The following is a 7,500-nucleotide window of genomic DNA, read 5'->3' as shown; positions in this document are numbered from 1 at the left end:
GTGATATGTAGTCCACGGAATTTCATTCACAGGACTACACATTAGAAAACTGAATGTGTCTCACCACTAGATGTCGCTGGTGCGAGTTTTAATTTTGCGTATTCATTTATCCAAAGGTGGCTAAAACCTTCAATTGTAGTTTTGCGTCCGGGACAATCGCATGTAACAAATGTTGAGTTTGTGTCGCCATGCTTGTTAATGAGAGTAAAGTAGGTGGTGGGGTTGTTTCCTTTTGATGCTTCTGAAGGAAACATCAAGTTGAACTATCTTCAAAATGTGTCTAGTTTGAGCGACAATAATAAAACACCAGTGGGAAGGTTGCCATGAGTTTGAAAGGGACCAAGCCTTCAGTGTGTTGCGTGTTAGATCACTCTGATTTCTCTTCAGATCGAATAAATCTTTCGCCTTTTACTAAAGATTTCCGTGGAGAGGATCACTAAGAGTATTACTCAATTTTTCATTGCCCTGCTTATGTGGGGCTTCTTAAACTGTGAAATTAAATTGTTTTTTTACTTATCCTTTCATTAAGATGTTAACGGGTTATGTCTGATCTGCACAACCGGGCGGTTATCACAAATCATGTGATATGTAGTCCGCGTAATTTCATTCACAGGACTACACATTAGAAAACTGAATGTGTCTCACCACTAGATGTCGCTGGTGCGAGTTTTAATTTTGCGTATTCATTTATCCAAAGGTCGCTAAAACCTTCAATTGTAGTTTTGCGTCCGGGACAATCGCATGTAACAAATGTTGAGTTTGTGTCGCCATGCTTGTTAATGAGAGTAAAGTAGGTGGTGGGGTTGTTTCCTTTTGATGCTTCTGAAGTTGAACTGTCTTCAAAATTTGTCTAGTTTGAGCGACAATAATAACACACCAGTGGGAAGGTTGCCATGAGTTTGAAAGGGACCAAGCCTTCAGTGTGTTGCGTGTTAGATCACTCTGATTTCTCTTCAGATCGAACAAATCTTTCGCCTTTTACTAAAGATTTCCGTGGAGAGGATCACTAAGAGTATTACTCAATTTTTCATTGCCCTGCTTATGTGGGGCTCCTTAAACTGTGAAATTAAATTGTTTTTTTACTTATCCTTTCATTAAGATTATAACAAGTCACGTCTGATCTGCACAACCGGGCAGTTATCACAAATCATGTGATATGTAGTCCACGTAATTTCATTCACAGGACTACACATTAGAAAACTGAATGTGTCTCACCACTAGATGTCGCTGTTGCGGGTTTTAATTTTGCGTATTCATTTATCCAAAGGTGACTAAAACCTTCAATTGTAGTTTTGCGTCTGGGACAATCGCATGTAACAAATGTTGAGTTTGTGTCGCCATGCTTGTTAATGAGAGTAAAGTAGGTGGTGGGGTTGTTTCCTTTTGATGCTTCTGAAGGAAACATCAAGTTGAACTATCTTCAAAATGTGTCTAGTTTGAGCGACAATAATAAAACACCAGTGGGAAGGTTGCCATGAGTTTGAAAGGGACCAAGCCTTCAGTGTGTTGCGTGTTAGATCACTCTGATTTCTCTTCAGATCGAATAAATCTTTCGCCTTTTACTAAAGATTTCCGTGGAGAGGATCACTAAGAGTATTACTCAATTTTTCATTGCCCTGCTTATGTGGGGCTCCTTAAACTGTGAAATTAAATTGTTTTTTTACTTATCCTTTCATTAAGATTATAACAAGTCACGTCTGATCTGCACAACCGGGCAGTTATCACAAATCATGTGATATGTAGTCCACGTAATTTCATTCACAGGACTACACATTAGAAAACTGAATGTGTCTCACCACTAGATGTCGCTGTTGCGGGTTTTAATTTTGCGTATTCATTTATCCAAAGGTGACTAAAACCTTCAATTGTAGTTTTGCGTCTGGGACAATCGCATGTAACAAATGTTGAGTTTGTGTCGCCATGCTTGTTAATGAGAGTAAAGTAGGTGGTGGGGTTGTTTCCTTTTGATGCTTCTGAAGGAAACATCAAGTTGAACTATCTTCAAAATGTGTCTAGTTTGAGCGACAATAATAAAACACCAGTGGGAAGGTTGCCATGAGTTTGAAAGGGACCAAGCCTTCAGTGTGTTGCGTGTTAGATCACTCTGATTTCTCTTCAGATCGAATAAATCTTTCGCCTTTTACTAAAGATTTCCGTGGAGAGGATCACTAAGAGTATTACTCAATTTTTCATTGCCCTGCTTATGTGGGGCTTCTTAAACTGTGAAATTAAATTGTTTTTTTAACTTATCCTTTCATTATGATTATAACAGGTTACGTCTGATCTGCACAACCGGGCAGTTATCACAAATCATGTGATATGTAGTCCACGGAATTTCATTTACAGGACTACACATTAGAAAACTGAATGCGTCTCACCATGCTTGAAGGAAACATCAAGTTGATCTATCTTCAAAATCTGTCTAGTTTGAGCCACAATAATAAAACACCAGTGGGAAGGTTGCCATGAGTTTGAAAGGGACCAAGCCTTCAGTGTGTTGCGTGTTAGATCACTCTGATTTCTCTTCAGATCGAATGAATCTTTCGCCTTTTACTAAAGATTTCCGTGGAGAGGATCACTAAGAGTATTACTCAATTTTTCATTGCCCTGCTTATGTGGGGCTTCTTAAACTGTGAAATTAAATTGTTTTTTTTACTTATCCTTTCATTCAGATTATAACAGGTTACGTCCGATCTGCACAACCGGGCAGTTATCACAAATCATGTGATATGTAGTCCACGTAATTTCATTCACAAGACTACACATTAGAAAACTGAATGTGTCTCACCACTAGATGTCGCTGGTGCGAGTTTTAATTTTGCGTATTCATTTATCCAAAGGTGGCTAAAACCTTCAATTGTAGTTTTGTGTCCGGGACAATCGCATGTAACAAATGTTGAGTTTGTGTCGCCATGCTTGTTAATGAGAGTAAAGTAGGTGGTGGGGTTGTTTCCTTTTGATGCTTCTGAAGTTGAACTGTCTTCAAAATTTGTCTAGTTTGAGCGACAATAATAACACACCAGTGGGAAGGTTGCCATGAGTTTGAAAGGGACCAAGCCTTCAGTGTGTTGCGTGTTAGATCACTCTGATTTCTCTTCAGATCGAACAAATCTTTCGCCTTTTACTAAAGATTTCCGTGGAGAGGATCACTAAGAGTATTACTCAATTTTTCATTGCCCTGCTTATGTGGGGCTTCTTAAACTGTGAAATTAAATTGTTTTTTTACTTATCCTTTCATTAAGATTATAACAAGTCAAGTCTGATCTGCACAACCGGGCAGTTATCACAAATCATGTGATATGTAGTCCACGTAATTTCATTCACAGGACTACACATTAGAAAACTGAATGTGTCTCACCACTAGATGTCGCTGGTGCGAGTTTTAATTTTGCGTATTCATTTATCCAAAGGTGGCTAAAACCTTCAATTGTAGTTTTGCGTCGGGGACAATCGCATGTAACAAATGTTGAGTTTGTGTCGTCATGCTTGTTAATGAGAGTAAAGTAGGTGGTGGGGTTGTTTCCTTTTGATGCTTCTGAAGGAAACATCAAGTTGAACTATCTTCAAAATGTGTCTAGTTTGAGCGACAATAATAAAACACCAGTGGGAAGGTTGCCATGAGTTTGAAAGGGACCAAGCCTTCAGTGTGTTGCGTGTTAGATCACTCTGATTTCTCTTCAGATCGAATAAATCTTTCGCCTTTTACTAAATACCGTTTTACTAAATTTCCGTGGAGAGGATCACTAAGAGTATTACTCAATTTTTCATTGCCCTGCTTATGTGGGGCTTCTTAAACTGTGAAATTAATTTTTTTTTACTTATCCTTTCATTAAGATTATAACAGGTTACGTCTGATCTGCGCAACCGGGCAGTTATCACAAATCATGTGATATGTAGTCCACGTAATTTCATTCACAGGACTACACATTAGAAAACTGAATGTGTCTCACCACTAGATGTCGCTGGTGCGAGTTTTAATTTTGCATATTCATTTATCCAAAGGTGGCTAAAACCTTCAATTGTAGTTTTGCGTCGGGGACAATCGCATGTAACAAATGTTGAGTTTGTGTCGCCATGCTTGTTAATGAGAGTAAAGTAGGTGGTGGGGTTGTTTCCTTTTGATGCTTCTGAAGGAAACATCAAGTTGAACTATCTTCAAAATGTGTCTAGTTTGAGCGACAATAATAACACACCAGTGGGAAGGTTGCCATGAGTTTGAAAGGGACCAAGCCTTCAGTGTGTTGCGTGTTAGATCACTCTGATTTCTCTTCAGATCGAATAAATCTTTCGCCTTTTACTAAAGATTTCCGTGGAGAGGATCACTAAGAGTATTACTCAATTTTTCATTGCCCTGCTTATGTGGGGCTTCTTAAACTGTGAAATTAAATTGTTTTTTTAACTTATCCTTTCATTATGATTATAACAGGTTACGTCTGATCTGCACAACCGGGCAGTTATCACAAATCATGTGATATGTAGTCCACGGAATTTCATTTACAGGACTACACATTAGAAAACTGAATGCGTCTCACCATGCTTGAAGGAAACATCAAGTTGATCTATCTTCAAAATCTGTCTAGTTTGAGCCACAATAATAAAACACCAGTGGGAAGGTTGCCATGAGTTTGAAAGGGACCAAGCCTTCAGTGTGTTGCGTGTTAGATCACTCTGATTTCTCTTCAGATCGAATAAATCTTTCGCCTTTTACTAAAGATTTCCGTGGAGAGGATCACTAAGAGTATTACTCAATTTTTCATTGCCCTGCTTATGTGGGGCTTCTTAAACTGTGAAATTAAATTGTTTTTTTAACTTATCCTTTCATTAAGATTATAACAGGTTACGTCTGATCTGCACAACCGGGCAGTTATCACAAATCATGTGATATGTAGTCCACGGAATTTCATTTACAGGACTACACATTAGAAAACTGAATGCGTCTCACCATGCTTGAAGGAAACATCAAGTTGATCTATCTTCAAAATCTGTCTAGTTTGAGCCACAATAATAAAACACCAGTGGGAAGGTTGCCATGAGTTTGAAAGGGACCAAGCCTTCAGTGTGTTGCGTGTTAGATCACTCTGATTTCTCTTCAGATCGAATAAATCTTTCGCCTTTTACTAAAGATTTCCGTGGAGAGGATCACTAAGAGTATTACTCAATTTTTCATTGCCCTGCTTATGTGGGGCTTCTTAAACTGTGAAATTAAATTGTTTTTTTAACTTATCCTTTCATTAAGATGTTAATGGGTTACGTCCGATCTGCACAGCCGGGCAGTTATCACAAATCATGTGATATGTAGTCCACGTAATTTCATTCACAGGACTACACATTGGAAAACTGAATGTGTCTCACCACTAGATGTCGCTGGTGTGAGTTTTAATTTTGCGTATTCATTTATCCAAAGGTGGCTAAAACCTTCAATTGTAGTTTTGCGTCCGGGACAATCGCATGTAACAAATGTTGAGTTTGTGTCGCCATGCTTGTTAATGAGAGTAAAGTAGGTGGTGGGGTTGTTTCCTTTTGATGCTTCTGAAGTTGAACTGTCTTCATAATTTGTCTAGTTTGAGCGACAATAATAAAACACCAGTGGGAAGGTTGCCATGAGTTTGAAAGGGACCAAGCCTTCAGTGTGTTGCGTGTTAGATCACTCTGATTTCTCTTCAGATCGAATAAATCTTTCGCCTTTTACTAAAGATTTCCGTGGAGAGGATCACTAAGAGTATTACTCAATTTTTCATTGCCCTGCTTATGTGGGGCTTCTTAAACTGTGAAATTAAATTGTTTTTTTTAACTTATCCTTTCATTAAGATGTTAATGGGTTACGTCCGATCTGCACAGCCGGGCAGTTATCACAAATCATGTGATATGTAGTCCACGGAATTTCATTCACAGGACTACACATTGGAAAACTGAATGTGTCTCACCACTAGATGTCGCTGGTGCGAGTTTTAATTTTGTGTATTCATTTATCCAAAGGTGGCTAAAACCTTCAATTGTAGTTTTGCGTCCGGGACAATCGCATGTAACAAATGTTGAGTTTGTGTCGCCATGCTTGTTAATGAGAGTAAAGTAGGTGGTGGGGTTGTTTCCTTTTGATGCTTCTGAAGTTGAACTGTCTTCATAATTTGTCTAGTTTGAGCGACAATAATAAAACACCAGTGGGAAGGTTGCCATGAGTTTGAAAGGGACCAAGCCTTCAGTGTGTTGCGTGTTAGATCACTCTGATTTCTCTTCAGATCGAATAAATCTTTCGCCTTTTACTAAAGATTTCCGTGGAGAGGATCACTAAGAGTATTACTCAATTTTTCCTTGCCCTGCTTATGTGGGGCTTCTTAAACTGTGAAATTAATTTTTTTTTTACTTATCCTTTCATTATGATTATAACAGGTTACGTCTGATCTGCGCAACCGGGCAGTTATCACAAATCATGTGATATGTAGTCCACGGAATTTCATTCACAGGACTACACATTAGAAAACTGAATGCGTCTCACCATGCTTGAAGGAAACATCAAGTTGATCTATCTTCAAAATCTGTCTAGTTTGAGCCACAATAATAAAACACCAGTGGGAAGGTTGCCATGAGTTTGAAAGGGACCAAGCCTTCAGTGTGTTGCGTGTTAGATCACTCTGATTTCTCTTCAGATCGAATAAATCTTTCTCCTTTTACTAAAGATTTCCGTGGAGAGGATCACTAAGAGTATTACTCAATTTTTCATTGCCCTGCTTATGTGGGGCTTCTTAAACTGTGAAATTAAATTGTTTTTTTTAACTTATCCTTTCATTAAGATGTTAATGGGTTACGTCCGATCTGCACAACCGGGCAGTTATCACAAATCATGTGATATGTAGTCCACGTAATTTCATTCACAGGACTACACATTAGAAAACTGAATGTGTCTCACCACTAGATGTCGCTGGTGCGAGTTTTAATTTTGCGTATTCATTTATCCAAAGGTCGCTAAAACCTTCAATTGTAGTTTTGCGTCCGGGACAATCGCATGTAACAAATGTTGAGTTTGTGTCGCCATGCTTGTTAATGAGAGTAAAGTAGGTGGTGGGGTTGTTTCCTTTTGATGCTTCTGAAGTTGAACTGTCTTCATAATTTGCCTAGTTTGAGCGACAATAATAAAACACCAGTGGGAAGGTTGCCATGAGTTTGAAAGGGACCAAGCCTTCAGTGTGTTGCGTGTTAGATCACTCTGATTTCTCTTCAGATCGAATAAATCTTTCGCCTTTTACTAAAGATTTCCGTGGAGAGGATCACTAAGAGTATTACTCAATTTTTCCTTGCCCTGCTTATGTGGGGCTTCTTAAACTGTGAAATTAATTTTTTTTTTACTTATCCTTTCATTATGATTATAACAGGTTACGTCTGATCTGCGCAACCGGGCAGTTATCACAAATCATGTGATATGTAGTCCACGGAATTTCATTCACAGGACTACACATTAGAAAACTGAATGCGTCTCACCATGCTTGAAGGAAACATCAAGTTGAT

At 38.6% G+C, this 7,500-nt stretch overlaps 13 non-coding genes and 1 pseudogene across 13 annotated transcripts; all 14 read left to right on the top strand.

Annotated features, from left to right (window-relative positions):
- The first annotated feature begins 367 nt into the window (after window positions 1–367).
- Window positions 368–481, top strand: LOC142894352 (U5 spliceosomal RNA). The gene has a single exon (XR_012927837.1). It is a non-coding gene; the product is annotated as a U5 spliceosomal RNA (small nuclear RNA).
- Window positions 482–937: 456 nt separating this feature from the next.
- LOC142894546 (U5 spliceosomal RNA) lies at window positions 938–1,051 on the top strand. The gene has a single exon (XR_012928019.1). It is a non-coding gene; the product is annotated as a U5 spliceosomal RNA (small nuclear RNA).
- Window positions 1,052–1,518: 467 nt separating this feature from the next.
- Window positions 1,519–1,632, top strand: LOC142894351 (U5 spliceosomal RNA). Its single transcript, XR_012927836.1, has one exon. It is a non-coding gene; the product is annotated as a U5 spliceosomal RNA (small nuclear RNA).
- A 467-nt stretch (window positions 1,633–2,099) lies between these two features.
- On the top strand, window positions 2,100–2,213 carry LOC142894350 (U5 spliceosomal RNA). Its single transcript, XR_012927835.1, has one exon. It is a non-coding gene; the product is annotated as a U5 spliceosomal RNA (small nuclear RNA).
- A 296-nt stretch (window positions 2,214–2,509) lies between these two features.
- LOC142894435 (U5 spliceosomal RNA) lies at window positions 2,510–2,623 on the top strand. Its single transcript, XR_012927916.1, has one exon. It is a non-coding gene; the product is annotated as a U5 spliceosomal RNA (small nuclear RNA).
- Window positions 2,624–3,080: 457 nt separating this feature from the next.
- On the top strand, window positions 3,081–3,194 carry LOC142894545 (U5 spliceosomal RNA). The gene has a single exon (XR_012928018.1). It is a non-coding gene; the product is annotated as a U5 spliceosomal RNA (small nuclear RNA).
- A 467-nt stretch (window positions 3,195–3,661) lies between these two features.
- On the top strand, window positions 3,662–3,788 carry LOC142894464 (U5 spliceosomal RNA; annotated as a pseudogene).
- Window positions 3,789–4,253: 465 nt separating this feature from the next.
- LOC142894348 (U5 spliceosomal RNA) lies at window positions 4,254–4,367 on the top strand. Its single transcript, XR_012927833.1, has one exon. It is a non-coding gene; the product is annotated as a U5 spliceosomal RNA (small nuclear RNA).
- A 296-nt stretch (window positions 4,368–4,663) lies between these two features.
- LOC142894347 (U5 spliceosomal RNA) lies at window positions 4,664–4,777 on the top strand. The gene has a single exon (XR_012927832.1). It is a non-coding gene; the product is annotated as a U5 spliceosomal RNA (small nuclear RNA).
- A 296-nt stretch (window positions 4,778–5,073) lies between these two features.
- Window positions 5,074–5,187, top strand: LOC142894346 (U5 spliceosomal RNA). The gene has a single exon (XR_012927831.1). It is a non-coding gene; the product is annotated as a U5 spliceosomal RNA (small nuclear RNA).
- Window positions 5,188–5,644: 457 nt separating this feature from the next.
- LOC142894345 (U5 spliceosomal RNA) lies at window positions 5,645–5,758 on the top strand. The gene has a single exon (XR_012927830.1). It is a non-coding gene; the product is annotated as a U5 spliceosomal RNA (small nuclear RNA).
- Window positions 5,759–6,216: 458 nt separating this feature from the next.
- LOC142894421 (U5 spliceosomal RNA) lies at window positions 6,217–6,330 on the top strand. Its single transcript, XR_012927902.1, has one exon. It is a non-coding gene; the product is annotated as a U5 spliceosomal RNA (small nuclear RNA).
- A 294-nt stretch (window positions 6,331–6,624) lies between these two features.
- LOC142894452 (U5 spliceosomal RNA) lies at window positions 6,625–6,738 on the top strand. Its single transcript, XR_012927932.1, has one exon. It is a non-coding gene; the product is annotated as a U5 spliceosomal RNA (small nuclear RNA).
- Window positions 6,739–7,196: 458 nt separating this feature from the next.
- On the top strand, window positions 7,197–7,310 carry LOC142894420 (U5 spliceosomal RNA). Its single transcript, XR_012927901.1, has one exon. It is a non-coding gene; the product is annotated as a U5 spliceosomal RNA (small nuclear RNA).
- The last annotated feature ends 190 nt before the right edge of the window (window positions 7,311–7,500 follow it).

This window comes from Nelusetta ayraudi, unplaced genomic scaffold (genome assembly GCF_046127955.1).
Source record: "Nelusetta ayraudi isolate G7.1 ecotype Tasmania unplaced genomic scaffold, CSIRO-AGI_Nayr_v1 ptg000042l, whole genome shotgun sequence".
Classification (NCBI taxonomy): domain Eukaryota; kingdom Metazoa; phylum Chordata; class Actinopteri; order Tetraodontiformes; family Monacanthidae; genus Nelusetta; species Nelusetta ayraudi.
The sequence above is the reverse complement of the archived record's forward strand: the minus strand, read 5'-3'. Positions and strand labels throughout refer to the sequence as shown.